At 45.1% G+C, this 25,929-nt stretch overlaps 1 protein-coding gene across 1 annotated transcript in view; it reads right to left on the bottom strand.

The window, feature by feature from the left end:
- Positions 1–25,929, bottom strand: part of ndst2a (N-deacetylase/N-sulfotransferase (heparan glucosaminyl) 2a) — a 487,958-nt gene that overhangs the window by 286,297 nt on the left and 175,732 nt on the right. The window contains exon 3 of the mRNA XM_073025637.1: positions 8,812–8,853. The gene's annotated coding sequence lies outside the window, so the exon portion shown is untranslated. The remainder of the gene's footprint in view (positions 1–8,811; positions 8,854–25,929) is intronic.

Here is a 25,929-nt window from a genome sequence, read left to right as displayed (position 1 = left end):
CCTGGTATGATAAAATGGACTCTTAATCTCACAATCTACCTTGTTATGATCTTGCACCTTACTGTCTGCTGGCACGGCACTTTCTCTGTAGCTGGTACACTTTATTTTGCATTCTATTATTGCTTTACCTTGTTCTACCTCACTGCACCGTATTCTGTATGAACAGTAAGCGAGACAGGTTTTTCACTGGTACACGTAATACGTGTAGTATAGGTTTACTACTGCCACAAGGAGTGCAAAGAAGTGAGCTAATGTTCACGGACCGTTCAGAACTCTGATGGTGGAGAGGATGGCGCATGTCTTCAGGCTCCTGTACCTCCTCTCTGATGGTAGTAACAAGAAGAGGGCATGTCCTGGGTGGTGAGGGTCCTTCATGATGGAATCTGCCTCCCTGAGTCATCACCTTTTGAAGATGTCCTCAGTGGTGGGGGGGGGGGGGGGGGGGGGCTGGAACTCAAGATGGAGCTGGCTGTGTTTACAACTTCCTGCAGCTTTTTCCAGTCTTGTGTATTGGACAAATGGAGAGGGTGGTGGGGAAGTAGAGGCTTAATGTCTGCTTGTCTTCCACAGGGATGTTGCTCCAGTCTTCCATCTTTACTAATTACACATATCTCGTTTAATTCTCCCCATAATCCCAGAACTCCCACCAGACTCTACTACCACTTGTCTACACACCACTGGTGACTTCTAGGACTGGTCAAACTACCTCTCCACCTCTGCACCTGTACTCACGGGAGCTTAGAAGAATGACGAAGGTCTCACTGAAACCTACTGAACATTGAAAGGCAAACAAAAGAGGATCTGCAGATGCTGGAAATCAAAGTAAAGCACACAAACTGCTGGAGGAACTCAGCAGGCCAGGCAGCATCTATGGAAAAAAGTGAACAGTCAACTTTCTGGGCCGAGACCCTTCATCAGGACTAGTGAAGGGTGTCAACCCGAAACCTCGACTGTTTACCTTTTTCTTTAAATGCATTGAAAAGTCTAGATAGGCTGAACATGGGGAGGATGTTTCCAATAGTGAGAGAGTCAATGACCAAGGGGCAAAGCCTCACTTCTTCTCTATAAGTCTATACCCCTTTAGAACATCCTCATCACACCAGACAATGATGCTCAGCTGTTGAAGGGCACTCTTCTTGGGATAGAACTCCAACACGTCTATCGAAAGTGGATTTTCATCATCTTTATTGCTGCTGAGGTTGGGAGTATTGCAACATTTCCAACATAAACAATGATGCATAATCAATCATTTTGAGCTTACTTGTGGACAGACATTAATAATAATTTGTACAAATCAGATTCCAGCTTCTATAACCATCGGGTCATGGTTTATGAAAGGATTTTGAAAGGATTGAATTTTGCAATTTCATCCACATAATGAGGGCCACTGGCTTAGGGAGAGTAAATAACTCAAATTCTATTTTTATTACAGGAGGTGGGCCTGATGATCAGCATTTTGAAGATCACATTCCACACCGAGGCATTTTTCTGCATCAGCTGCCTTCACGTTGCTAATTGCCATGAGAATGTTTTGTTTCTGGAGCTAATGATTGGGCCAGTTGAGAGGTGAAAATGATTTCATTACCATAACTTTTCAAAATTCATGCTTCTGCTGGTGTTTTGACAATAAAACACTAACATGCACTTCTAATGCACCTTTCAAATCCCAAGTGATTTTGAAGATGATCCAGTATCCTACAGCAGAGAGCAGGAAATTGTCTGCTCCCGAAACTGCGGCAACACCACACAGTCAACACTCACAATGCACACAAAACGCTGGAGGAACCAGGCAGCATCTATGGAAAAGAGTTAACAGTCAATGCTTAGTGTTTTGTTCGCAGTTTGAGGAGATATGGTGTGTTAACAAAAAGAGTGTTGTAAATTTATGGATATACGTTGGACAACATCCTGAATGGCTGCATAGCCACCTGGTTTGGAGGGGTCACTGCACAGGATCGGAAAAAGCTGCAGAGGTCTGTAGTCTCAAAAAGTTCCATCACAGGCAGAACCCTCCCCACCATCAAGGAGATCTTCAAGAAGCTGAGCCTCTAGAAGGTGACATCCATCATTCAGAACCCTCACCATCTGGGACCTGCGTTCTTCTCATTACTACCACCAGGGAGGAAGTAAAGAAGGCTGAAAACTAACACCCAATCATTTAGAAATAGCTTCTACACTTCCATCGCCATGTGTTTGAATGGTCCATCAACTCATGAACAGCACCTCATAGTTCCTCCATTTCTTGTATTATTCATTTATTGCTGTAATTTATAGCTTTTAAAAAATATTTCCAATGTACTACAATCACAAAACAACACATTTCACATCGTAAAGTACTGTGCCAAAGTCTTAGGCATCCTAGACAAACCCTCAAACCTTTGAGTTCCTGCATTTTGTGTGTGCTGCTATTATAAAAAATTGCTTAAAGTATTTACCGTGCTGGGGGGGTTCTAAAGAGAATGGTTAATCAGATTAACTGCCTGGGAAAAGGAAACACTTAAAATGGCTTGAAGTTTATAGTAACCCTATGGCCAGAGATAGTGGTTGAGGCGGGTTCATTATAGATACTTGGGCATGTAAATGGGCAGGAAGGGTTCAGAGGGACATGGACCAAATAATGATTAATTTAAGTGGGAATCTGGGTGAGAATGGACCAGTTGGGCCAAATGGCCTGATTGGGGGCTGCATGATGCTATGACTTATGATTTAATGGATGCATAATCCATTAAGCCAGAGTAAGCTTTTAAAAAATGTGTGATGAAGAGGACAGCTTTATTTTGTTTATTGTGGAGAGATGGCGTGGGAAAAGAGGATTTATTACCCATGGAGAAGAGGGCTGGCTCCCTTCCAGTCCATTAGTTTATGTAGAGAAGGAGGGCCCTACAGCGATTCGCTGCTACGTTTCTCTCAGTGAAGCCCTTCAGCCACGCTATGCCTGATACATGGTGGTATGTTACCAAGGCCTTCCAGCAAATTTCTACAGATATACCATGGAGAGTGGTTGCATCACTGTCTGGTATGGAAAGGCCAATGCACAGGATCGGAAAGAGCTGCAGAGGGATGTAAACTCAGCCAATTCCTTCATGAAAACCAGCATCGAGGACGTTTTCAAAAGACAATGCGCCAGGAAGGCGGCATCCATCACGAGGACATTCATCACCCAAGGCATGCCTTCTTCTCATTACTACCATCGGGAGGTGCAGGAGTCTGAAGGCACACACTCAACAGTTTAAGAGCAACTTCTTCCCCTCTGCCATCATATTTCTGAACTGACAATGAACCCATGATCACTATCTCACTACCTTTCCTCTCCTTTTGCTTAATCTCTGCTTTTTGAACACAAGCACATGCAACTGACACTATTTAAAAACTGTTCGCTCTAACCATGGCCACACAAGTTCACATATCTAATAGTTAGAAATTATTCAACAACAGTCTCCTGTCCCTACTAAGCACACTACAGTGGATTCAGGTTAATTGGGCCATTGATTAATCAGGGAAGCTACTTATTTGGGACAGCTCTTAAAGAACAAAAACGAATCATGAAAATAGCCAATATTCCCTTTGTTTATTTGGGACACTATGTGCTTAATTGGGACGGGAGACTTGGCTTATTTAAATTTGTTTTTGACACCACTGTCATTGGCTGAATCAAAGGCGGAGATGAATCGCCTTTGGAGGGAGACTGAAAATCTAATCTGAGTGGTGCCACTAGAACAACCTCTCACTCAATGTCAGCAAGACCAAGGAGCTGATATTAACTTCAGGAGGAGGAAACTGGAGATCCAAGAGCCAGTCCTCATTGGGGAATCAGAGGTGGAGAATTCAGAAACTTTAAATTCCTTGGTGCTATCATTTCAGAAGACCTGTCCTGAGCCCAGTATGTTAGTGCAATTACAAAGAAAACACAGCAGCACCTCTGCCGTCTGAAAAGTTTGCGAAGATTTGGCAGCAAGACATCTAGAACTTTAACAAACTATTATAGATATGTGATAAAGGGTATACTGACAGGTTGCATTGCAGCCTGATATGGAAACACTAATGTCCTTGAACGGAAAGTCCTTTAAAAAGTATTGGACGCAGCCCAGTCCATTACAGGTACAGCCCTCCCCACCATGGAGCACATCCACACAGTATGCTATCACCAGAAAGCAGCATCCTTCATCAAGGAACCCTATCACTCAGGCCATGTTCTCTTCTCCCTGCTGCCATCAGGAAGAGGGTACAGGAGCCTCAGGACCCATACCACAAGGCTCAGGTACAGTTACTACCCCTCAATAATCAGCCTCTTGAATCAGTGTGGATAACTTCACTCACTCCGTCACTGAACTGTTTCTACAGCCTATAGACTCACTTTCAAGGACTCTTCTGATCACGGTCTCTATAGTTATTGCATATTTATGTAATATTATTATTTCTTTTTTTTCCCTTTTATATTTGCACAGCTTGTTGCCTTTTGCACATCAGCTCTTTGTCCATCCTGTTGGGTACGGTCTTCCATTGAATCTATTATCTTTCTTGAATTTGCCCTACAGAAGAAAACGAAATTCAGGGTTGAATACGGTGATGTTTTGTGGAGGCCATACCTTGTTACACAATATTAAAAAACTAGGATGCCTAAGACCTTTTCAGAGTACTGTATGTACTTGATGATAAATTCACTTTGAACTTTGAACATTAATATACCATTAATCTTCAGGCCATTATATTCAGGAACCTGGGCTATAATATTTTTTGGTAACCATGCTGTCATAATTACATGTGCTATATGTGCTGTGTGGCTGTGGGTACTACCGTGTATTGCACCTGGGCGCTGGAGGAATATGCTTTCACTTGGCTGTACTCATTGGTGTGGTTGAAAGACAAACTTGAACATGAATCAAAAGAACACAGCAGTGTACACATGATCAATTCCTCCATCGATAACTAATACACAGATTTATAGTACTGTAGTAGCATCGGTAGTGTTTTAGTTTTTTCTGTATTTCATTTAAATACAGTGCGCTACTCAGTTAAATGGAAGTCGGTGTTTTTCATACCTTTTAACAGAAAAAACGGAGACACCTCCTTCTGCCTTATTGGGGAGAGAGAGAGCCTGTGGTAAGTCAAATGCCAGGTGTAGTATAATAAATAATACCCTGAGTTAATGTTCGTTTATCTATATTGTAGATTTCCTTTACTGTAAGTAAAGCGTCAATTCCAAGGTTACCATTACCGATGTGTGATTATTCCACATTTATTTAAATACTGGAATTTAAAATTCTCCTGCTTCCATGGTGGGATTTGAACTCCCATCTTCAGAGAGGTGCTCAGGGTCCTTCACTTCACATTCAGGATTTTGGCCAAGCTTATGGCCATTTGCTCCAAGCTCTCTGCATGGCGCCATCCTACAGAGGCTTGCAGAGACAGAGCGCAGGAAGGGGTTCAGTCAGAAAGCCCTTTCGAAAAGCCAGCTGAGACGGGGCCGGACAGACTGGATTCTGAAGGCAGCTCTGTGAGAAGCATTGATAATGACAGCGTAAGTGTTCCAGGTGTCAGTGTGAAAGATCAGCAATAGGATCTGGTGATACATATAACGTGCAATTGATTATTACCAAATCGTGGTGAACAGTGCGGTGATTTACAGCTTCACTTTCCTACAGTCAACTCTGTACATAATCAGCCTTGACAATCAAGTGTCGAAAACAGAAGTCTGCTGCACCTTGTTTTAAACTCTGGTTCCAACTCAGCACACATTCAATGCAGTGCACGAAATACAATCCATAACTCACACTTAAAGGTTACATTATTTACCATTGGAAAGCAGCTTTGCCACGTAGTAAAATCTTCTCAACGTCCCAGAGCTACACCCTCTCACACAATGAAAATGCCACATTTAACAATCTAATTGGAATGTTAACCCCGCTTACCAATAATTAGATTTAAAATGTGTCCCCTCCTCTCCGATTGCCTATAAAATTACCCAATCACAGCTGCTTCATGTCACCTTGGCCACAATGACATCAACGCCACAACAGGATAACCAAGCTGATTAAAAGCAGAGAGTCACAGGGTGCCAGTTGTCTGCCCTGGTCCCACACTCTCTTCCCCCAAAATCTTCAGGCAAGACCTGGGCATATACGTGTACATGCTGAGGGATGCTCGGTACTACAGATGCTGAAGCTCTGTGGGGAAGGACAACAGGCTGGGCTCCTTCTATCCCACACATGGAGTGGCTGAGTCAGGTCGAACCATGACACGTTCCATCACTGCAGGGTGCCAGCACTGACAACGGTTTTAAAAAAATAACAAGACTACTGACATGAACTTGGCTGATAGAAAAATGGAGGGCTATGTAAGAGGGAAGGGTTACTTTGGTCTTGGAGTAGGTTAAAAGTTCACCTTAACTTCCTGGGCTGAAGGGCTGGTACTGTTCTATGTTCTATTGTAATGCCTGTACTGTTTTGTGCACTTTATGCAGTCCTGGGTAGGTCTATAGTCTAGTGTAGTTTTTTTTTCTGTGCTGTTTTCACGTAGTTCAGTGTAGTTTTTGTACTGTTTCTTGTAGCACCATGGTCCTGAAAAACGTTGTCTCATTTTCACTATGTACTGTACCAGCAGTTATGGTCAAAATGACAATAAAAGTGACTTGACTTGACTTGATGAATTTAATAACCATGTAGGTAAATGTTTCTCAATGCAAATAAATTTTGACTAATAAATTTATTGTGAATAAAGTGTCACCAAAAACTTTGACAAACTTGCATAGATACACAGAGGAGAGCATCCTGACTGGCTGCATCACGGCCTGGTGTGGAAACACCAGTGCCCAGGAATGGAAAGATCTACAGAAAGTGGAAAGTGGTGGGTGGAGCCCAGTCCATCACTGGCAGAACCCTCCACACCATTGAGCATATTTGCAAGGAATACTGTCTCAAGAAAGCAGCATCCATCATCAAAGAACCCCCCCCACCGTCCAGGTCATACCGATTTCTCACTACTACCATCAGGCAGGAGATACAGAAGAGATAGCTTTTACACCACCAGGCTCAGGAACCCTTCATGCATCAGGCTGCTGAACCAGTGTGGAAAACTTCACTCACCACAATGAGCCTTAGGTCCCACACCACCAGGCTCAGGAACAGTCATTACCTTCAAGCATCAGGCTGCTGAACCAGTGGTTCACTCACCACAACTCTGAACTGATTCTACAACCTACAGGCTCACTTTCAAGAACTCTATACACTCATCAAGTCAAGTCACTTTTATTGTCATTTCGACCATAACTGCTGGTACAGTACATAGTGAAAATGAGACATTTTTTCAGGACCATGGTGTTACATGACACAGTACAAAAACTAGACTGAACTACGTAAAAAACAACACAGAAAAAAAACTAGACTACAGACCTACCCAGGACTGCATAAAGTGCACAAGACAGTGCAGGCATTACAATAAATAATATAACAAGACAATAGGGCAGTCAGGTGTCAGTCCAGACTCTGGGTATTGAGGAGTCTGATAGCTTGGGGGAAGAAACTGTTACATAGTCTGATCGTGAGAGCCTGAATGCCTTGGTGCCTTTTCCCAGACGGCAGGAGAGAGAAGAGTTTGTATGCGGGGTGCGTGGAGTCCTTCATAATGCTGTTTGCTTTGCGGATGTAGCGTGTAGTGTAAATGTCCGTATTGGCGGGAAGAGACCTCATGTTCTCAGTATTATTTTTTATTTACATAATTTGTCTTCTTTTGCACAATGCTTGTCTGTCAGCCTTTGTGTGTAGATGTTCAATGAACCTATTGTAATCCCTTGTTCTACAGTGAGCGCATGGGCAGAACACAACAGCAGCAAAGCAAAGCAACAACAAAACACGGCTGTTTCTCGTGCTATCTCAACCCCTCGTGGTTCTGCTGATGGCCAACGTCTTCATCAACCAGAACCCAAAAAAATAATGAAGAAATGGCAATCAGTCGACAACAGATCTCCTTCCTCAAGGCAATGGCCAAATCAAACTGCTTCAAACTTGGAAGACTGTCTTTAAAATATCGTTGAACCATCGCTTTCCACAGCTTTGTTTTAACTAGAGTTAGCCAGCATTTCTCAAGCTCAGTACTCATGTTACCTGAAGGCAAATTCACCTGACCAATAGGATCACAGAGTACAGCCCTCCATGATGGTTGCATCTTGACTACTTCTGAACTTTCTTCATTTTTAGCAAGTTTACTTTCTAAGCGAGCTTGGCTATTCCCAGCATAAACTGAGCCCTAAGTTCCACCAGCAATGACTCAGCAGAGCAGAGAATTCTCCCTTCACTGGGTGCCCTCGGGTTGAGGACACTCCTTCTGCAGTGAGGATGGAAGCTGCCTCTGTGGAATTTCCTTGAACCTGGGCTGACTGTTACAAGACAGCCACCACATGGGCTTTAAGGTTCAAGAGACCCAGCTGAGTGTGGGTTCAACACCACACCACTCAAACCTCTATAGACACATATGCATGTATCCTCTCAGTGTACACACGCTCACACTTAAAACAAAGGGAAGGCAGGAGAGGGAAAATAGATCAGCCATGATGAAGTGGCAGAACAGACTCAATGGACCAAATGGCCTAACGCTGCTCCTGTATCTTAAGGTCTAAAACCTGGTCTCCAGTGCATATTGTTTTGGGATAAACAAACCCTATCAAAATATATCTATTACTAAATGGACCAATTGTATCTTTATTACTAAATGGGAAATGTGCGCTGAGGGGTTTTTAACCTGCGTGCACGGACAAGTAGAAATTTAATCCACATTCATGAGTAAATTACAGAGTTGAAAAAGCATGTCATTACTTACGGGAATGTTATCTCCAATAACTTCCTCTTTCAGTCCAAAATCCTGGAACCAAGAAAAACAAGGGTTTAACACGGGAATGAGGAACGGCTCTTGGAGAGATTTTTAGTTACCGCAAACTTTAACCGCACTTCAGAAGGCCTGAGAAGCTGCAGCTTCCTGAAGTGAACCCATCTCACCCAATTAGCCCTGGCAAAGCGTCTTCGACCTGAAAGGTGAACTCTGTTTCACTTTCCTGACATGCTGAGTGATTCCTGCAGTGTTTCAGCTTTCCAGCATCAGGAAGTATGTTAGGATTTGAACCAAGTACAGAAGTTACATTAACGTCTTTTTTTTTCCGACCTGCTGCTTGCCAGATTTTGACCAAGTCTGTCCTCTAGAATCCAGGTACTCAGTATTTATTTATTTATGTATTTTTGTTATTAATAGTTTCTTTTTTGCATTTGCACAATTTGCCTTCTTTTGCACATTGATTGTCAGTCTTTGTGTGTGGTTTTTCATTAATTCTGTTGTATTTCTTTGTTCTAAAATGAATGTCTGTAAGAAAACAAATCTCAGGGCAGTATATGGTGACATATATGTACTTTGATAATATACTTATTTGTACTTTTCATGATGAACTTTTGAACTTTTCATCTTTGATTCTAATAACCATGATTTCCTCAGTGTCCAAACATATCCCCATCCAGGTCACCACTCATTTCCCCAACTCCCTCTCTGGGACTCCAGACCACAGTGTAATGTGGTTGACACTTACGTCTTCTGAAATGGCCCAAAGTGTTAATCAATTTGGGACAATTAGGTGCAGACAAGATTTACCAGGATGCTGCCTGGATTAGAGAACATATCTTATAAGGATACATTGAGTGAGTTACGGGTTTTCACTTTGGAGCAAAGGAGAAGAGGTGTTTTGATTGAGATGTACAAGATGATGAGAGGCATGGGTCGAGTGATTAGCCAGAGGCTTTGGCTAATATCAGGGGGCATAATTTTAAGGTGATTGGAGGGAAGTAAAGGGGGGGGGAGAGAGGTAAGCTTTTTTACACAGAGAGTGGTGGGTGCATGGAATGCACTGTCAGGGGTGGTGGTAGAGGCGGATACATTGGGGACATTTAAGAGATAGGCACAAGGATGACAGGAAAATGGAGGACTATGTTGGGCAGTCTTTTATTGATTCTGCTATAGTTATTATTCTATAGTTTATTGTGTATGCCCACAAGAAAATGAATCTCAGGGTTGTGTAGGATGGCATAGTTGTACTTTGATATTAACATTTACTTTGAATTTGACATCCTTTAATTTCCAGGTACAGCCCCTCTCACAGATTACAAGAGCCACATTTTAGACAGTTGGGAAAAGCTGCAGGAAAAGAACAGAAAGTGCCAGAAACACTCAACAGGTCATGCAGCATGTGTCGAGAGAAATAGCCTAACATCTGCTGGCTGGTAGAATAGCAAACAGGCAGCTGCATAAAATGAGAAGATCTGCAATGGTAAAGACATCCCAGAAGAACCCAGAGACATGGTGTTTGCTTTACATGTGACTCAATTTCTCCTGCAACAATAAGCAACCTGAGCATGAGTAAATGAAAGGTCCATGGACATGGAGAGGATGTTTCCTATAGTGGGGGAGTCTAGGACCAGAGGACACAGATAGAGTGGATGTGGAGAGGATATTTCCTATAGTGGGGGAGTCTAGGACCAGAGGACACAGATAGAGTGGATGTGGAGAGGATGTTTCCCATAGTGGGGAAGTCTAGGACCAGAGGACACAGATAGAGTGGATGTGGAGAGGATGTTTCCTATAGTGGGGGAGTCTAGGACCAGAGGACACAGATAGAGTGGATGTGGAGAGGATGTTTCCTGTAGTGGGGGAGTCTAGGACCAGAGGACACAGATAGAGTGGATGTGGAGAGAATGTTTCCTATAGTGGGGGAGTCTAGGACCAGAGGACACAGATAGAGTGGATGTGGAGAGGATGTTTCCTATAGTGGGGGAGTCTGGGACCAGAGGACACTGATAGAGTGGATGTGGAGAGGATGTTTCCTATAGTGGGGGAGTCTAGGACCAGAGGACACAGATAGAGTGGACGTGGAGAGGATGTTTCCTATAGTGGGGGAGTCTGGGACCAGAGGACACAGATAGAGTTGATGTGGGGAGGATGTTTCCTATAGTGGGGGAGTCTAGGGCCAGAGGGCACAGATAGAGTGGATGTGGAGAGGATGTTTCCCATAGTGGGGGAGTCTAGGACCAGAGGGCACAGATAGAGTTGATGTGGAGAGGATGTTTCCTATAGTGGGGGAGTAGGACCAGAGGGCACAGATAGAGTGGATGTGGAGAGGATGTTTCCTATAGTGGGGGAGTCTAGGACCAGAGGACACAGATAGAGTGGATGTGGAGAGGATGTTTCCTATAGTGGGGGAGTCTAGGACCAGAGGGCACAGATAGAGTGGATGTGGAGAGGATGTTTCCTATAGTGGGGGAGTCTAGGACCAGAGGGCACAGATAGAGTGGATGTGGAGAGGATGTTTCCTATAGTGGGGGAGTCTAGGACCAGAGGGCACAGATAGAGTGGATGTGGAGAGGATGTTTCCCATAGTGGGGGAGTCTAGGGCCAGAGGACACAGATAGAGTGGATGTGGAGAGGATGTTTCCTATAGTGGGGGAGTCTAGGACCAGAGGGCACAGATAGAGTGGATGTGGAGAGGATGTTTCCTATAGTGGGGGAGTCTAGGACCAGAGGACACAGATAGAGTGGACGTGGAGAGGATGTTTCCTATAGTGGGGGAGTCTGGGACCAGAGGACACAGATAGAGTTGATGTGGGGAGGATGTTTCCTATAGTGGGGGAGTCTAGGACCAGAGGGCACAGATAGAGTGGATGTGGAGAGGATGTTTCCTATAGTGGGAGAGTCTAGGACCAGAGGGCACAGATAGAGTGGATGTGGAGAGGATGTTTCCCATAGTGGGGGAGTCTAGGACCAGAGGGCACAGATAGAGTTGATGTGGAGAGGATGTTTCCTATAGTGGGGGAGTAGGACCAGAGGGCACAGATAGAGTGGATGTGGAGAGGATGTTTCCTATAGTGGGGGAGTCTAGGACCAGAGGACACAGATAGAGTGGATGTGGAGAGGATGTTTCCTATAGTGGGGGAGTCTAGGACCAGAGGGCACAGATAGAGTGGATGTGGAGAGGATGTTTCCTATAGTGGGGGAGTCTAGGACCAGAGGGCACAGATAGAGTGGATGTGGAGAGGATGTTTCCTATAGTGGGGGAGTCTAGGACCAGAGGGCACAGATAGAGTGGATGTGGAGAGGATGTTTCCTATAGTGGGGGAGTCTAGGGCCAGAGGCCACAGATAGAGTGGATGTGGAGAGGATGTTTCCTGTAGTGGGGGAATCTAGGACCAGAGGACTCAGATAGAGTGGATGTGGAGAGGATGTTTCCTATAGTGGGGGAGTCTAGGACCAGAGGACACAGATAGAGTGGATGTGGAGAGGATGTTTCCTATAGTGGGGGAGTCTAGGACCAGAGGACACAGATAGAGTGGATGTGGAGAGGATGTTACCCGTAGTGGGGGAGTCTAGGTCCAGAGGACACAGATAGAGTGGATGTGGAGAGGATGTTTCCTTTAGTGGGGGAGTCTAGGACCAGAGGACACAGATAGAGTGGATGTGGAGAGAATGTTTCCTATAGTGGGGGAGTCTAGGACCAGAGGACACAGATAGAGTGGATGTGGAGAGGATGTTTCCTATAGTGGGGGAGTCTGGGACCAGAGGACACTGATAGAGTAGATGTGGAGAGAATGTTTCCTATAGTGGGGGAGTCTAGGACCAGAGGACACAGATAGAGTGGACGTGGAGAGGATGTTTCCTATAGTGGGGGAGTCTGGGACCAGAGGACACAGATAGAGTGGATGTGGAGAGGATGTTTCCTATAGTGGGGAGTCTAGGACCAGAGGGCACAGATAGAGTGGATGTGGAGAGGATGTTTCCTATAGTGGGAGAGTCTAGGACCAGAGGACACAGATAGAGTGGATGTGGAGAGGATGTTTCCCATAGTGGGGGAGTCTAGGATCAGAGGACACAGATAGAGTGGACGTGGAGAGGATGTTTCCCATAGTGGGGGAGTCTAGGACCAGAGGGCACAGATAGAGTGGATGTGGAGAGGATGTTTCCTATAGTGGGGGAGTCTAGGACCAGAGGGCACAGATAGAGTGGATGTGGAGAGGATGTTTCCTATAGTGGGGGAGTCTAGGACCAGAGGGCACAGATAGAGTGGATGTGGAGAGGATGTTTCCTATAGTGGGGGAGTCTAGGACCAGAGGACACAGATAGAGTGGATGTGGAGAGGATGTTTCCTATAGTGGGGGAGTCTAGGACCAGAGGACACAGATAGAGTGGATGTGGAGAGGATGTTTCCTATAGTGGGGGAGTCTAGGACCAGAGGGCACAGATAGAGTGGATGTGGAGAGGATGTTTCCTATAGTGAGGTAGTCTAGGACCAGAGGACACAGATAGAGTGGATGTGGAGAGGATGTTTCCTATAGTGGGGGAGTCTAGGACCAGAGGACACAGATAGAGTGGATGTGGAGAGGATGTTTCCTATAGTGGGGGAGTCTAGGACCAGAGGACACAGATAGAGTTGATGTGGAGAGGATGTTTCCTATAGTGGGGGAGTCTAAGACCAGAGGGCACAGATAGAGTGGATGTGGAGAGGATGTTTCCTAGAGTGGGGGAGTCTAGGACCAGAGGACACAGATAGAGTGGATGTGGAGAGGATGTTTCCCATAGTGGGGGAGTCTAGGACCACAGATAGAGTGGATGTGGAGAGCATGTTTCCTATAGTGGGGGAGTCCAGGACCAGAGGACACAGATAGGGTGGATGTGGAGAGGATGTTTCCCATAGTGGGGGAGTCTAGGACCAGAGGGCACAGATAGAGTGGATGTGGAGAGGATGTTTCCTATAGTGGGGGAGTAGGACCAGAGGGCACAGATAGTGTGGATGTGGAGAGAATGTTTCCTATAGTGGGGGAGTCTAGGACCAGAGGGTACAGATAGAGTGGATGTGGAGAGAATGTTTCCTATAGTGGGGGGGTCTAGGGCCAGAGGACACAGATAGAGTGGATGTGGAGAGGATGTTTCCTATAGTGGGGGAGTCTAGGACCAGAGGACACAGATAGAGTGGATGTGGAGAGGATGTTTCCTATAGTGGGGGAGTCTAGGACCAGAGGGCACAGTTAGAGTGGATGTGGAGAGGATGTTTCCTATAGTGGGGGAGTCTAGGACCAGAGAGCACAGATAGAGTGGATGTGGAGAGGATGTTTCCCATAGTGGGGGAGTCTAGGGCCAGAGGACACAGATAGAGTGGATGTGGAGAGGATGTTTCCTATAGTGGGGGAGTCTAGGACCAGAGGGCACAGTTAGAGTGGATGTGGAGAGAATGTTTCCTATAGTGGGGGATTCTAGGACCAGAGGACACAGATAGAGTGGATGTGGAGAGAATGTTTCCTATAGTGGGGGAGTCTAGGGCCAGAGGACACAGATAGAGTGGATGTGGAGAGGATGTTTCCTATAGTGGGGGAGTCTAGGACCAGAGGGCACAGTTAGAGTGGATGTGGAGAGGATGTTTCCTATAGTGGGGGAGTCTAGGACCAGAGGGCACAGATAGAGTGGATGTGGAGAGGATGTTTCCCATAGTGGGGGAGTCTAGGACCAGAGGGCACAGATAGAGTGGATGTGGAGAGGATGTTTCCTATAGTGGGGGAGTAGGACCAGAGGGCACAGATAGAGTGGATGTGGAGAGGATGTTTCCTATAGTGGGGGAGTCTAGGACCAGAGGGCACAGATAGAGTGGATGTGGAGAGGATGTTTCCCATAGTGGGGGAGTCTAGGGCCAGAGGACACAGATAGAGTGGATGTGGAGAGGATGTTTCCTATAGTGGGGGAGTCTAGGACCAGAGGGCACAGATAGAGTGGATGTGGAGAGGATGTTTCCTATAGTGGGGGAGTCTAGGACCAGAGGGCACAGATAGAGTGGATGTGGAGAGGATGTTTCCCATAGTGGGGGAGTCTAGGGCCAGAGGACACAGATAGAGTGGATGTGGAGAGGATGTTTCCCATAGTGGGGGAGTCTAGGACCAGAGGGCACAGATAGAGTGGATGTGGAGAGGATGTTTCCTATAGTGGGGGAGTCTAGGACCAGAGGGCACAGATAGAGTGGATGTGGAGAGGATGTTTCCCATAGTGGGGGAGTCTAGGACCAGAGGGCACAGATAGAGTGGATGTGGAGAGGATGTTTCCCGTAGTGGGGGAGTCTAGCACCAGAGGACACAGATAGAGTGGATGTGGAGAGGATGTTTCCTATAGTGGGGGAGTCTAGGACCAGAGGGCACAGATAGAGTGGATGTGGAGAGGATGTTTCCTATAGTGGGGGAGTCTCGGACCAGTGGACACAGATAGAGTGGATGTGGAGAGGATGTTTCCTATAGCGGGGGAGTCTAGGACCAGAGGGCACAGATAGAGTGGATGTGGAGAGGATGTTTCCCATAGTGGGGGAGTCTAGGGCCAGAGGACACAGATAGAGTGGATGTGGAGAGGATGTTTCCCATAGTGGGGGAGTCTAGGACCAGAGGGCACAGATAGAGTGGATGTGGAGAGGATGTTTCCCGTAGTGGGGGAGTCTAGCACCAGAGGACACAGATAGAGTGGATGTGGAGAGGATGTTTCCTATAGTGGGGGAGTCTAGGACCAGAGGGCACAGATAGAGTGGATGTGGAGAGGATGTTTCCTATAGTGGGGGAGTCTCGGACCAGTGGACACAGATAGAGTGGATGTGGAGAGGATGTTTCCTATAGCGGGGGAGTCTAGGACCAGAGGGCACAGATAGAGTGGATGTGGAGAGAATGTTTCCAATAGTGGGGGAGTCTAGGACCAGAGGGCACAGCCTCAGAATAGGGGGACATCCCTTTACAATAGAAATGAGATGGAATTTCTTTAGCCAGAGAGTGGTGAGTCTATTGAATTCATTGCCATGGACGGCTGTGGAGGTCTAGTCATTTGGTATATTTTACGTTGAGGTTGATGGGCTTTTGATTAAGTCAGGGCACCAAAGGTTACGGGGAGAAGGCAGGAGAATGGGGTTGAGAGGGATAATAAACCAGCCATGATGGAATGGCAGAGCAGACTTGATGGGCTGAATGGCCTAATTCTACTCTGATGTCTTACGTTAGGTTATCATCACTGGAAGGATTCGATACTTGCTCAGCTCACTCATGGTTGAAAAGTGTCACTCTGCTCCCATGTCTAATAGTAAATGTTCAGAAACTTGTGTGCTCAAAAGTGCAATCCCTTGTCCTTCTCACACCAATCATCTTCCTCTGAGAAGAAATCAGGCCAGTACCCCAGATATGTGCAGGAAACAACATGCGTCGTGTCTTGGATTAACTCAGCAGCTTGCATTGCTAATGTTTGCCCAATTTAAGATGAAAGTACAGCAGATGGCTGATGCTCAGGCAGGTAACACTCGAGGTAAACCGATCCCACTGTTAAAACCATGAGCAGACGCTGCTTGGAACCCAGGAGCTGAAATTTCTAAACACAAGATTCTACAGATGATGGAAATATAGAGTAACACACACAAAATGCTGGAGGAACTCAGCAGGTCAGGCAGCATCTCTGCAGAGGAATAAACAGTCAATGTTTCAGGCCAAGACCTTTCATTCAGACTGATGCGCAGTTTTTGTTTTGATTTTCAGTTACCCCTGCAATCTGGGTAATCCAGGACCAATGAGGAGTCTCAACCCAACATATCGACTGTTCACTCTCCTCCGTAGATGCTGCCTGTCCTCGAGTTCCTCCAGTATTTTGCTCTGGATTTCCAGCATCTGCAGAATCCACTGCAATTATGGAGGCAGATGTAGGCTAGCTGTGATCTCACTGAATTCCATAACTGGCTCAAGGGGTAGAACGTTCTGTTGAAAACGGAACAACAGGTTGAATAAATGGTAAGAGCATTCAGGATACTTGGTTTCTTGTTGTCATATGTTCAGAGATACAGAGAAAAACTTTTATTTGCTTGCCTGCCAGACAGATCTTTCCATCTATAAGCACAGAGGTCACAAATATGGGAGAAAATACTGAATGCAGAATAAAGTCAGTGGCCACTTTATTAGGTACTTTATTGGTGTCTCTTGGTGTATGTTCATGGTCTTCTGTAGCCCATCCACTTCAAGGTTGACATGTTGTGTGTTCAGAGAAGTCTGCACACCACTGTTGTAACACGTGGCTATCTGAGCTACTGTCGTCTTCCTGGCCATTCTCCTCTGACCCCGCTCATTAACAATTTGTTTTGGCCCACAAAACTGCTGCATTCTCTGTAAATTCTAGAGACTGTTGGGTGTAAAAATTCCCAGAGATCAACATGTTCTAAGATACTCAAATCACCCCATCTGGCACCAACAATCATTTTACAGTCAAAGTCACTAAGATCACAATACTTCCCCATTCTGATGTTTGGCCTGAACGATGACTGAATCTCTTGATCATGCCTGCATGCTTTATTGCACTGAATTACTGTCACATGATTGGCTGATATTTGCAAGAACGGGCAGGTGTACAGGTGCACCTATAAAATGGCCAGTGAGTGTATAGTGTTACAGAGAAACTACAGTGGAGGCAGACAATCAAGTGAAGTGGGAGACTGAAGGATCAAGATTTCATCTCAGATTATGGAGTCTCTCTAGACAGCTAACTGACTCACTGAGCTTTTTCCAGAGATACAGCACGGTAACAGGCCATTCCAGCCCAGTGAGCCCTTACCGCACAGTTACACCTACTGTACGTGATCAGTTAACCTACTAACCCGTACTTCTCTAGACTGTGGGTGGAAAGTGAAGCAGCTGGAGGAAACCCACTGACACAAGAACGTACAAACCCTTTCCAGAGAGCGGGCTGCTGGCAGTGTCACACTAATCACTATACTGCCATGGCACTCCAAAATAAAGCCTCTGAGATCATCCACGGCAATGAATTCCACAGATTCACCACCATCTGGCTAAAGAAATTCCTCCTCATCTCTGTTCTATTCTGAGGCTGTGCCCTCTGGTCCTGGACTCTTTGGGTGCTAATCTTCCAGCTCTTTTGTGCCATGCACAAGAGAAGATAAAGACTAACTTCGTCACATGTACTTCAAAACATGTAGTGAAAAGCACAGTTTATGTCAAGGATATGCTGGGCAGCCAAACAAGTGCCACCATGTTCCCAGCACCATCACAGCATGCCCACAACTCATTAATCTTCATCCATACGTCTTTTGGAATGTGGGAGGAAACCCACTCGGTCATGAGAGGACGTACAAACTCTTTACAGTAGCAGGAACTTAATTGCTAGTGCAGTAAAGTATTACGCTAACTGTTATACCACCTTGCCACCCTCGACCGACCAATTTTCTTAAATCAACCCACGCTTCCCCAAGTGTCTGGGCCATTTCTATCAGCAAGTAGTCAGGGGCAGTGTGCTACCTTATCAGAAAGCAACACGCCCAGAGAGAAACACTCAAAAAGATGCATACCCTTCCCAGTAAACTGAACACTTGAGTTGGCACTGCAGTGAAGACAAGCGGTTCCAGAATGGCCCATGTTGTATCTCACAAATTGTTTCCCTTTGAGTTTGAATCGCTGTAATGTTCATTTCGCAGATATCGCCTGAGTAGCTCGGTTGGCTGGCAACATTCAGTGAGGCGAAGGCAGATTCTGGCAGAGCGAGATAGATCGCAAAGCTTTACAGAACCATCCAGCTCCAGACAATACCAATCATCACCATAAGAAAGTGTGATTTCAATGCCTTGTGAAAGGGTGCAATGAACTACAATAAATGCCGAGGTTCAGGTGACCTTTCACTTACCTCAGAGGATCTACACTATTACCATAAGACCATAAAATACAGGAACAGAATTAGGCCATTTGGCCCATCAGATCTGCTCCATTTCGCCTCTCAGCCCCAGTCTGCCCGTCTCCCCATATCCCTTCATGACCTGACCAATAACAATCTATCAATTGATAGATTGATGGTTGACCAATGAGAATAATACATATATATTATGTAAATACAGGTTTCCCCCGCTATCCCAAGGTAGAGCGTTCCTATGAAACCATTTGTAAGCTGAAATGTTGTAAAGCGAAGAATTAATTTATATGGGAAAAAATTTTTGAGTGTTCCCAGACCCAAAAAATAACCTACCAAATCAAACCAAATAACACATAAAACCTAAAATAACACGAACATATAGTAAAAGCAGGAATGATATGATAAATATACAGTCTATATAAAATAGAAATATTGTATGTACGGTGTAGTTTCACTTATGAAAATCAGGAAGACAGTGAGCCAAAATCGATGTGGAGAAAAGAAATCGGCACGTACACGCATGCGCACAACTGCTCGCACAAGGCTTCACGGTCATGATAGTCTTTCTCAGGGTAAACACGTGTATAAAGCAGGCTTTTTCTTTGTGAAAGCGAAAATCCTCTTTGGTTAGCGAAAACAGGTACTAATGTAGGTCTTCTGTAACAGCGAGCTGTCGTAAAGCGAACATTCGAAAAACAGGGGCCACCTGTATATGTATTATACAGTCGGCCCTCCTTATCTGCGGGGGATTGGTTCCGGGACCTTATAACCTGTCTCAGTCCGCTGGACATCAGGACCCCGTGCCAGGTCCTACGCGCAGTGTTTCTGTTCACGAAAATAATCACGATCACAATTGAAAATAAGGTGGAAGTAATAAAGCGATCGGAAAGAGGTGAAACGCCATCGGTCATTGGAAAAGCGTTAGGCTACAGTTGGTCAACAATCGGAACAATTTTAACGGATAAAGTGAGAAAGGCCCTGCCCCGATGAAAGCTACAATTATTACTAAGCAACACAGTGGTTTAATTATTGGGTTTTGGGTTTTTGATCCTCACATCAACCCGGCACGGTGGAAATCACACTTGGGAGCGGTCTGTCCCAAGTCCCGAGAACTTCTGTTCCCAAGCCCGGTGCTGAACCATATGTTCTTAAGTGTTTTATATGCATAGGAAGGTAAAATATATACTATATACTAAGACAAACGTTTGACTAACTGACGCTAAATAATACCGGATGTACCTGTTCAGACTTACATAGTAAGAGAACTTCAAATTTTTTTCGATCCCAATGCACAATAACCCACGCACATCCTCCCGTATACTTTAAATCATCTCTAGATTACGTACAATACCTAATACAATGTAAATGCTATGCAAAATGGTTGTTATACTGCATTGTTTAGGGAATAATAACTAGAAAATAAAGTCTGTACATGCTCGAACAACAAGTGCTGGAAGAGCACTTCCGGGTTTTCACGATCAGTGGTTGGTTGAACTCGCACATGCGGAATCCGCGGATAAGGAGGGCCGACTGTATATACACATAAAGACTTGGTCACCACAGTTGCCTGTAGCAAAGAATTCCACAGATTCACCACTCTTTGGCTAGAGAGATTCCTCCCCATCTCTGTTCTTAAAGGGTGCCCCTCTACTCTAAGGCTGTGTACTCTGGTCTTAGACTTTCCCACCATAAGAAACATCTTCTCCACATTCATTCTATCAAGGCTTTTCACTATTCATTAGGTTTCAATTAGGTCACCCCTCACTCTTCTGAATTCCAGCGAGTACAGGCCCAGAGCCATCAAATACTTTTCAAATGACAAGCTATTCGATCCTGGAATCGTTTTCATGAACCTTCTTTGAACCCTCTCCAGTTTCAGCACATCCTTTCTGATATGGGTCCCAAAATTGCTCATAATATTCCAAGTGAGGCCTCACCAGTGCTTTATAAAGTCTCAACATTACATCCTTGCTTTTATATTCCGGTTCTCTTGAACACAATGCTAACATCACATTTGCCTTCCTCACCACAGACTTAACTTGCAAATTAGCTTTTAGGGAAACCTACACAAGGATTCCCAAGTCTCTTTGCACCTCTGTTTTTTCTCTTCATTTAGAAAATAGTCAACCCTTTTATTTCTTCTACCAAAGTGCATGACCATACACTTCCTGACACTGCATTCCATCTGCCACTTCATTGCCCATTCTCCTAGTCTGTCTAAATCCTTCTGTAGCCTCTCTACTTCCTCAAAACAACCTGCCCCTCCACCTATCTTCATATTGTCTACAAACATTGCAATGAAGCCATCAATTCCATCATCCAAATCATTGAGATAGAATATAAAAAGAATCGGTCCCAACACAGACCCCTGTGGAACAACCGTAATCACTGGCAGCTAACCAGAAGAGGCTGCTAGCGTCTTCCACAATGAAGACTGATGCAAAATACTGATTCAGTTTGTCCACCATTTCCTTGTCCCTCAAAACTACCTCTCCAGCATCGTTTTTCAACGGACCAATATCCACTCTTGTCTCTCTTTTACATTTGATGTATCTGAAGAAACTTTTGGTACCCTCTTTAATATTATTGGCTGGCTTACTTTCATATTCCACCTTTACCTTCTTATAACTTTTTAGCAGCCCTCTGGTGGTTTTTCAAAGCTTCCGAATCCTCTAACTTCCCACTAATTTTGCTCTATTATATGCCCTCTCTTTGGCTGGTGGTGTAGTGGCATCCATACCAGACTTCAAGGCAAGTTGTCCCAGCTTTGAATCTGGCCGGCTCCTTGCACACTTTCCATCCGTGCTGGTTTGAGCGTTGAGTCAGCATCTCAGGCTTGGAAAAAAAACAAAAATGCTAACGAGACAGCAAGGGTTGCCGCCCGATGCGCACACAAGGCGTGGAAAGAAACATAAGATTAGACGATGAAGGACGGGTGGCATGGTGTTGTAGAGGCTAGTGCATTGCTTTAAGATGCCAGAGACATGGGTTAAATTCACACCATTGTCTGTACGTTCTCCTCATTACAGTGTGAGTTTCTTCTGGGTGCTCCAGTTTCCTCCCACAGCCCAAAGACGTACAGGTTAGTAGGTTAATTGGTCAACGTAAGTTGTCCTGTGAAGAGAGTAGTGTTAAACAGGTGTATAGTTGGGCAAGAACAGCCTGTTATGCACTGTATCTTTAAACAAGCAAACAAACGAATAATTAAATAAATAAGACAAATCTATCTGCGAGGGGTGATTGCTAAGTTCGTATCTGCGAGGGGTGATTGCTAAGTTCGTGACCTAAGGTAGAAGGAGTCAATTTTAGGAAACCTAGCACATTTATTTTTCAACATAGTCCCCTCCTATATGTACACACTTAGTCCAGCGGTCGTGGAGCATACGGATCCCTTCTTTGTAGAAGTGGTCCACAGCAGGGGTGATTGATAAGTGCGTGGCCCAATGTAGAAGGAGATGTGTTATTAACTTCAAACTTTCTGCATTATCTCTCAGAGAGTTAACTGCTCGTGCATGTAATGAGAGCATCTTGGAATTCCAGGTGGTCCACAGCAGGGGTGATTGATAGGTTTGTGGCCTACGGTAGAAGGAGATGAGTTATACAGCTCTTGTTACATGTATGTGCTCCCCCTCCTGTCTTCTCCTATCATTTCGGATATACCACCCCCCGCCCCCCCCCCCGCCCCACTTTCAAATCTCTTACTATCTTTTCTTTCAGTTAGTCCTGACGAAGGGTCTTGGCCTGAAACATCCACTGTACTTCTTCCTATAGATGCTGCCTGGCCTGCTGCGTTCCACCAGCAGGAAAACAGTACCGCACAGCGAGGAAGAGTGAGAAGCAGGAGATCCTGATATCCTGGAGGATAAGGGTAAGGAGAAAACTAGCTCATGGATAATACCAGTCTCTCCGAGGTTCTTGCTGCAGAGCTGGACAAACCTTTAGAATTCTCTACCTCAGGAGACCAGGTCATTTTGAGCATTTAAAATGGAGGTTGCTAAATTTTTGTAAGATTGTGGAATGGAGGGTGACCAGGAACTGGTACAGCAGAGGAGGTGAAGCTTGGTGTTCAGTCACAATGATCTTGAATAGCAGGCCAGGTTTGATGGGCTGAGTGGCCTTTCCCTATTTTAAAGCAGGGGCACTGTTTTAGCCAGATTGGAGGTTTTAGAGTCATGGAGCACAACCAGAGAAAAACAGACTCTTCAGCTCATCTAGTCCATGCCTACTCCCAACAACCTGCACCCAGATCAGAGCCCACCATTCCCCTCACATTCATGTACTCATTCAAATTCCTCTCTCATGTTGAAATCAAACCCGCATCCACCACTTCTGCTGGCAGCTCATTCCACACTCTCACCACCCTCCCAGTGAAGAAACATTTCACCTTTCACTCTTGACCTATGACCTCTTTTGTGATACCACTCGCTCTAACTACTTAGACAATCAGATCAATACCACTACTCCCCCCAGCAGCATGAACTATGTAAAATAAAGTTGTTTAACAAGTTATGAGATGGTTTTGTTGTAGAAAGTGACAACCATATGCCGTTAGCTCTGGAAATGCTGATGTAGACAATGTGGATGTTTCGTGATACCACTGGCTTGAACTCCTTGTTGGGTTTCAGTTGTACAATCACATAACTGTTGCTAAACTAATCAACACCATGAAATACATAAAATAGTATAGTTTATAACAATAGACGAGTTTCTGCAGATGCTGGAAATCCAAAGCAACACACACAAAGTGCTGGAGGAACTCAGCAGGTCAAGCAACATCTTTGGAAATAACCCAGACAGTATGCCTCCAACCTACTGGCGATTTCCCCTTCTACATAAAAAATTCCCCCCCCCCCCATCCTCTTCCTCTATTCTCCATTCTGGCCTCTTACCTCTTCTCACCTGCCTATCATGTCCTCCTGGGTCCCCTCATCCTTCCTTTTCTCCTATGGTCTACTCTCCTTTCCCGTCAGATTCCTTCCTCTCCAGCCCTTCATTTCGCCATCCACCTGGCTTTACCCATCACCTTCCAGCTTGTCTCCTTCCACTCCACCGACCATTTTATCCTGGCATTTTCCCCTCCTTCCTTTCCAGTGCTGATGAAGGGTCTCAGCCCGAAACATCGACTGTTTATTCATTTTCATAGATGCTGCCTGACCTGCTGAGTTCCTCCAGTATTTTGTGTGTGTGCTGCTTTATTGTTTATAACAAGTTATTTACAGTTAGTTAAGCTCTTACACTCAACAGGTTAAAGGAGCAGACAGACTAGTGGGGAGAAAGCTGTAAAAATCATTAAAGAGCAATGATATTTTCAGTTGAAAATATCTGTAGACAGACCATCCACTGTATCTTCTATAATCCTACGGACTCTCAGCTATCTTGACCGTACCACTTCCCACCCTGTCATTGAAATATACGCTATTCCCTATCCTCGGTTCCTTCGTTTCTGCTGCATCTATTCTCAGGATGAGACTTTCTACTCCAAAACATCTGAGATGTCCTCCTCCTTCAAAGAATGGGCTTTCCCTACCTCTATCATTGATGCAACCTTCAGCCACATTCCCTATTTTCAGACAGACAGACAGACAGACATACTTTACTGATCCCGAGGGAAATTGGGTTTCGTTACAGCCACACCAACCAAGAATAGTGTAGAAATATAGCGATATAAAGCCATAAATAATAATAAGTTAATCATGCCGTGGAAATAAGTCCAGGACCAGCCTATTGGCTCAGGGTGTCTGACACTCCGAGGGAATTTCCCGAACATTTGCACTCACCCCATCTTCCCGCTGCCTTAACAGGGATAGAGATCCTCTTGTCCTTACCTACCACCCCATGAGCCACAGCACGTAACTCTCTGCGACTTCCACCATCTTCAGTGGGATCCTATGACCAACACATCTGTACCTCCTCCCAACTTTCACTTTCCACCGGGATCGTCCTCTACGTGACTCCCTTGTCCATTGGTTACTCTCTGCAAGAGTAAGAAATGCTAAAGCTGCTCCTACACCTCCATACAGGGCTGCAAGCAGTAAGTCCAAGTGTCAAGGTCATCCGCTGTATCCGGTGCAATCTCCTTTATCCAACATCGATTACAGATTTGCTTCCACGAGCACCTTTGTTGCATCCGCTACAAAAGACAAGGATGTGCAGGGGGCTTCAATCCATTGTGTATTCTGTACCCACTGGAGCTCTGACTGGAACTTACTAAATACTGAAAGGCCCGGACAGAGTGGACAAGCAGAGGATACCTCCATTAGAAGAATCTCAGATTTGAGGGCACAACCTCAGAATAAAGAGAGGCCTCTTTAGAACGGAGCAGAGGCGAATTTCTTGAGCTAGAGGGTGGTGAATCTGTGGAATTCTTTGCCACAGATGGCTGTGTAGTAGGTATCACTGGCTGTATAACTAGATTGATAAGTGGGGTGGTTAAGAGTTTAGGCAGTAAAATGAAAAAAAATCAGCACTGAATGTACGGTGGAGTAACCCAATGGGCTGAATGGCCTAATTCTGCCCCTCTCTCCTATGGTCTTCCTGTATTCGAGCCATAAAACAGCCTTTTAAACTGTATACAACTAAACAGAATCATTAATGAAATGGTCCTGAAAGTGTCATTACAAAGAAGGCCTTTACTTTCTATGAAAACTTCTATAGATGCACAGTGGAGAGTATCCTGACTGGTTGCATCACACCCTGGTGGGGAAACACCAACGTCCAGGAATGGAAAAGCTTGCAAAAGGTCACGGATAGAGCCCAGTCCGTCACATGAAAAGTCCTCACCGTCACTGAGCACATCTACAAGGAGCACTGCCACAAGAAAGCAGCGTCCATCAAAGACTCCCACTGTTCAGGCCACGCTCTCTTCTCACCACCACCATCAGGAAGGCAGTACAGGAGTCTAGGGTCCCAAACCACGAGGTTCAAGACCAGTTATCACCCTACAACCATCAGGCTCCGAACTGATACCCTTTCTCACTTTCAGGAACTCTACAACTAATGTTCTCAATATTATTTGTCTTTTTTTTTGTATTTGCAATTTGTCTTCTTTTACACATTGGTCAATTGCCAGTCTTTGCTTTTCATTGTTTCTATTGTGTTTCTTGTATTTACTGTGAACGCCTGGCAGAAAATGAATCTCAGTGACTTCGATAATAAACTAACTTTGAACTTTGAACAACGGCCACTCCAGGGATAAGCTGAGATTCGATCTGGAGTCAA

The sequence above is a fragment of the Hemitrygon akajei genome, chromosome 21 (genome assembly GCF_048418815.1).
Source record: "Hemitrygon akajei chromosome 21, sHemAka1.3, whole genome shotgun sequence".
Lineage (NCBI taxonomy): Eukaryota > Metazoa > Chordata > Chondrichthyes > Myliobatiformes > Dasyatidae > Hemitrygon > Hemitrygon akajei.
Note: the sequence above shows the minus strand (reverse complement) of the source record. Positions and strands in the feature narration are given on the sequence as shown.